The sequence below is a fragment of the Micromys minutus genome (genome assembly GCF_963924665.1).
Source record: "Micromys minutus genome assembly, chromosome: 12".
NCBI classification, from domain to species: Eukaryota; Metazoa; Chordata; class Mammalia; order Rodentia; family Muridae; genus Micromys; species Micromys minutus.
This window is the reverse complement of record NC_137981.1, coordinates 43648962-43654961: the sequence shown is the minus strand read 5'-3', so window position 1 is coordinate 43654961 and position 6000 is coordinate 43648962. Positions and strand designations below refer to the sequence as shown.

The 6000-nt window shown below is 37.8% G+C and overlaps 1 protein-coding gene across 1 annotated transcript in view; it reads right to left on the bottom strand.

Moving 5' to 3' along the window:
- PIGN (phosphatidylinositol glycan anchor biosynthesis class N) overlaps positions 1 to 6000 on the bottom strand; it is a 120378-nt gene that overhangs the window by 114188 nt on the left and 190 nt on the right. The window contains exon 2 of the mRNA XM_080926400.1: positions 3391 to 3558. The gene's annotated coding sequence lies outside the window, so the exon portion shown is untranslated. The remainder of the gene's footprint in view (positions 1 to 3390; positions 3559 to 6000) is intronic.

Here is a 6000-nt window from a genome sequence, read left to right as displayed (position 1 = left end):
GGGCACCTACATTCGTAAAAGAAACATTACTAAAGCTCAAAGCGTACATTGCAATTCACATAATGATAGTGAGAGACTTCAAATCCACTCTCATCAATGGACAGACCATGAAAAAAAAAAAAAAAAAAAAAAACTAAACAGAAGTTATGAACCAAATGGATTTAACAGATATATAGAGAATCTTTCATCCTAAAACAAAAGAATATACCTTCTTCTCAGCACCTCATGGTACCTTCTCCAAAACTGACCATATAATTCGTCACAAAACAGGCCTCAATAGATACAGGAACACTGAAATAATCCCATGTATCCTATCAAATTACCATGGACAAACACTGGTCTTCATAACAACAAAAATGACACAAAGCCCACATACACATGGAAGCTGAACAATGCTCTACTCATCTTAGTCAAGTAAGAAATAAAGGAAGAAATAAAAGACTTTTTAGAATGTAATGAAAATGAAGGCACAACATACCAGGAATTATGGAACATAATGAAGGCAGTGCTAACAGGAAAATTCATAGCTGAGTACCTCCAAACAGAGACTGGAAAGAGCATACACTAGCAGCTTGATAGCACTTCTGAAAGCACTAGAACAACAACAACAAAAAAGCAAATACAGCCAAGAGGAATAGACAGCAGGAAATAATCAAAATCAAGGCTGATATCAAAAAGTAGAAGCAAAATGAACTATACAAAGAATCAACAAAATTAGGAGCTGGTTCTCTAAAAAATCAACAACATACATGAACCCTTAACATAAAATACCTTCGTGTGACTCTATCCAAGAAAGGAAAAACTCTGTATGACAAGAATTTCAAGTCTATAAAGAAGGAAATTGAAGATCTCAGAAGATGGAAAGATCTGTCATGCTCATAGATTGGCAAGATTAATATAGTAAAAATGGTCATCTTGCCAAGAACAATCTACAGATTCAATGCAATCCCAGAAAAATTCAACTCAATTCTTCATAGAGATAGAGCAATTTCCAATAACATTTGGAATAACAAAAAAACTAGGATATTGAGAACTATTCTCAAAAAATAAAAGAACTTATGGGGAAATCACCATCCCTAACCTCAAGCTGTTTCACAGAGCAACAGTGATTAAAAAAAGACCCAGTGTAGGTACAAAGACGGGAAAGTAGAACAATAGAATAAAATTGAAGACCCAGAAATGTACCCACACACCTATGGTCACTTGGTCTTTGACAAAAGAGCTAAAAAACATTCAGTAGAAAAGGACAGCATCTTCAACAAATCTTCAGTCAGCATGCAGAAGAATGCAAATTGATCCTTTCTTATCTCCTTGTACAAAGCTCAAGTCCAAGTGAATCAAGGATCTCCACATAAAACCAGATACACTCAAACTAATAGAAGAGAAAGTAAGGAAGAGCCATTAACATATGAGTACCAGGGAAATTTTCCTGAACAGAACACCAGTGGCTTATGCTCTAAGATCAAGAATCAACAAATGGGACCTTACAAAATTGCAAAGTTTCTGTAAGGCAAAGGACACTGTCATTAGGACAAAACAGCAACCAACAGACTAGGAAAAGATCTTTGTCAATCCTACATCTGAAAAAGGGCTAATATCCAATACATACAAAGAACTCAAAAAGTTAGACTCCAGATAATCAAATAACTCTATTAAAAATGGGGGACAGAGCTAAACAAAGAATTCTCAACTGAGGAATATCAAATGGCCGAGAAGCACCTAAAAAACTGTTCAATACCCTTAGTCACCAGGGAAATGCAAATCAAAACAACCCTGAGCTTCCACCTCACGCTAGTCAGAATGGCTAAGATCAAAAACTCAGATGACAGTAGATGCTGGGGAGGATATAAAGGAAGAGATACACTCCTCCATTGTTGGCGGGATTACAAGCTGGTACAACTACTCTGGAAATCAGTCTGAAAACCAGAAATTGGACATAGTACTACCTGAGGGCACAGCTATACCACTCCTGGGCATATACCCAAAAGATGCTCCAACATATAACAAGGACACATGCTCCACTATGTTCATAGCAGCCTTATTTATAATAGCCAGAATCTGGAAAGAACCCAGATGTCTTTCAACAGAGTAATGGATACAGAAAATACAGTACATTTCCACAATGGAGTACTACTCAGCTATTAAAAGCAATAACTTCATGAAATTCTTAGACAAATGGATGGAACTAGAAAATATCCTGAGTAAGGTAACCCAGTCACAAAAGAACACACATGGTATGCACTCACTGATAAGTAGATATTAGCCCCAAAGCTAGAATTACCCAAGAAACAATTCACAGACATCATGAAGCTCAAGAATAAAGAAGAGCAAAGTGCAGATGCTTCAGTCATTCTTAGAAGGGGGAACAAAAATATTTGGAAGAGGAAATAAGGAGACAAAGTCTGAAGCAGAAACTAACGCATAGGCCATCCAGAGACTGCGCCACCTGGGGATCCATCCCATATACAGTCACCAAACCCAGACAATATTGTGGATGTCAAGAAGTGAATGCTGACAGAAGACTGATATAGCTTTCTCCTGAGAGGCTCTGCCAGAGCCTGAGAAAGACAGAGTTGGATGCTCTCAACCAACCACTGAACTGAGAAAGTAAAGGAGTAAGAAAAAGGACTGAAGGAGCTAACAGGGTTTGCAACCCCATAGGAAGAACAACAATATCTACCAAGACCCCCCAGAGTTCCCAGAGACTAAACCACCAACCAAAGAATACACATGGAGGGTCCCATATATTAAGATCAAATGTTTGCTCAATAAATCTAGTATTACATTTCAATGGCAATATATAAAATAGCCACTAGAGGTCGCCTTGAGAACTCTTTGGATTTCCTGAATGAGGTGTGTTGAGCTTCAAAGACATTTTCAAAATAAATCCCCCAAAGCCCATGTTTTATGATTAAATAATTTATTATACATAAAATTACAGTGATTTGAAAGTATGAATATTCATATACTCAAACAATATTGCTGTACTACATTTTTTTCCATAAATGGAATCACTTCTTATTAATTATTAAAAAGAAAAACTTCACTGACATTTAGTTGAATGCTTTGGAAACTTCCAAAATAAATGCATATCTATTTTTACTGGATATTTTATGTATTTATATTTCAAATGTTATCCCTTTTCCCTGTTTCCCCTCTGGAGACTCCTCCCATCCCTCTTCTCCCTGCTTCTATCAGGGTACTTCCCCTCCCACCCACCCACCCACTCCCACCTCCCTGCCCTGGCATTCCCCTACACTGGGGAAATAAAGCCTTCACAGGATCAAGGGCTTCTCCTCCTATTGATGCCAGACAATGCCATCATCTGCTACATATGTGGCTAGAGCCATGAGTCCCTCCATGTGTACTCTTTAGTTGGTAGTTTGGTACCTGGGAGCTCTGGGGTTGTCTGGTTGGTTGATATTGTTCTTCCTGTGTGGTTGAAAACCCCTTCACCTCCTTCTGTCCTTTCTCTAACTCCTCCATTGGTGTTCCCGTGCTCAGTCCAATGATTAGTTGTGAGCCTCCGACTCTGTATTTGTTAGGCTCTGGCAGAACCTATAAATGCATAACTATTAAAACTCAAAACATAAGTATTCATTTACCTATAAAAATATAGTCTGTATCTGTGAGATATATGCTACCATAAACCTAAAGCTAACAAATCATTAAATAATATTAAACACTAAATTAACCAAACTTTACATTTATAATGTTATTTGTGGTTATTTATGACTATGGAATTCTCAAATAATTTTAACATTAAATGATTTAAATATTTAGGAGAATAAAAATCTATCTTTTCTATTTTTACTGTTAAGAGGCAAACTTCAATGACTATCCTTACTTATTCAGATAAGGTGTCAGTCTAAAAGGCTTTGACCTAGGTCAGTCTTCCAAAGAAGAAAGAAAATCCAACGACTATTAATAAATTATAAGTAAAGGGCAGAATTTCTTAATATCCCAGGGTGTGCATTAAAACTGTTCCTGCATGTTAGTGAGGAGGCAAGGAACCCTATGGGAAGGTGCATCAGATGATTTGCTGAGAACTTGCAATTAGAGGAACAAACCCTTGGCTATAAGTTAGGAACTAGAAGTAGTAACTACAGACAGTAGGTAAGCCACTTTGTGCTTTCAGATTCAGATCCTAATTCAAGCTGCTGCCTCCTTTTGTCCTGTGGACATTACTCTTCCATGCTTTGCTGGCCATTGGCACTAGTGTTTAAACACCTGCCAAATGTCCTCAGTATCCCGTATTTCATTGATTAATAACATTTGCGGGCAACCAGCTACCAGGCACTGTAACAAGAACATTCACAATTCTATGTACTTTCACTATCCCTCTGGGCAGCAGAATGCAAGAGAGGCTGGGAGAATTTAGACTCAAACATTTCCAATGTCTCACAGTAAAGGATGTGTATATGACAGGCCCTTCTATTATTTTAAGTTGAGTTTTTCTCAGCACCCTAAATATAGATTTCTAAACATCCCCATTACAAAGAAAGGAAAAAAAAATACACATTTCTGCTCATGGTTTTCCCATGCCATCCACTAATCCTCCATTCCAAAATTTGGTTTCATTTTTTAAATCTCTTTGGCGATATCAAATTAAGAACTGAAAAGCCCTTTTGCTAAGAAATGTGAAACATTATAAAATATTGGCCATTCTATACTATTTCCATGTTACTGAAGATTTTTTTTTTCAGATTCATCAATAAATGCACAGAAGAGAATTTAGTCCAAAGAATTAAAAGCTAAAAGTCTTTCTTCCCTTAAATCCTTACTACTAATACTATTTTTCAATTACAATGTAGCAAGGGTCTTTATGATCTATTAGGATTTGTGCTTTCTTCCCATCTCCTGGTGCTCATTCAAACCACCCCACTCTCCAGTACTGCCCCTCTCTCCTTCATATCACATGGAACATATTCTAAAAGCCTCAAAGAACAACAATAACAATCAAAGAAAGCATCTCAAAACCTCCTTCAAATGAAATTTTAGTTCATTGTGAGAATGATTAAACTGAAATTAAAACCTACACTGACTGCTGACATACTTTACATGTAAACCAGTAACCAGACCTAAGGTCATATAACAATGCTCTATTTTTATTTTTCCACAAAGCCAAAAGAGATACTTCGTTGCTTCAGTGTAACATTTATATAACAGAGCAGATGGTTAGCACTGCTGGGTATTTATTTTGTTGTCTGTTAGGAGCTAGTTAGTAAGCACTTAAAGAATTCCAAAACCAGGGAAAAGTGGCAATCTGTGTGTAATAAAATAGAAGTTATCAGGGCTAGGAGTCTAATAATGACAGGGAAACTTCCTTTTATCACCTCAAATTACAATCAAGGAATAACATAAAGGATAAAAGACCTTTCACATCTACGAGTATAGTTATGTGCTAAATGTTCTATAAATGCAATCAAATCTCTCTACAGTGTACAATTTTTTTAAATCGCTAAAATTTGATTGGTCCACAATGAAAACCTCGATTCTATCCTAAATGAACTCAGTAAGGTTTCGGGGGATTGTAGAAAAGAATGGTTTTGGACAAAAGGTAAGTGACACTGGTTCCACCGAACGTGTCCTAGTGCAGTGGACTTGACCAGGCCATTGATGTTGCCCAGACTACTTTGCTCATTTGTACCGGAGAGATAGCGCTTAATAGTTTGAAAATCTCCTTTGATGCAAACTGTATGATAATCTCCGAGGGTTTACAGAGTACTTAGTTTGTCGCCCAAGTCCAGGCAGTTCACAGATGAGTGCAAAGACATCTCGAAAGTAACGCGTTGTAATTTCCGTCCAGGCTCTATCTGCACCCTTCAGCTTTCTAGGTCGGACTCCCGGACGGAGGGGGCGGGAAGGTGCCCTCACTTAACCACAAGGAGGCCATGCTGTCGCCAGACCTCCAAGTGAGACAGCAGGTGGCTGGAAAACCACGGAAGAGCAAAGAAGCCAGATTCTGACCACTGCCCAGAGCACTTGCTATCTGGGCGG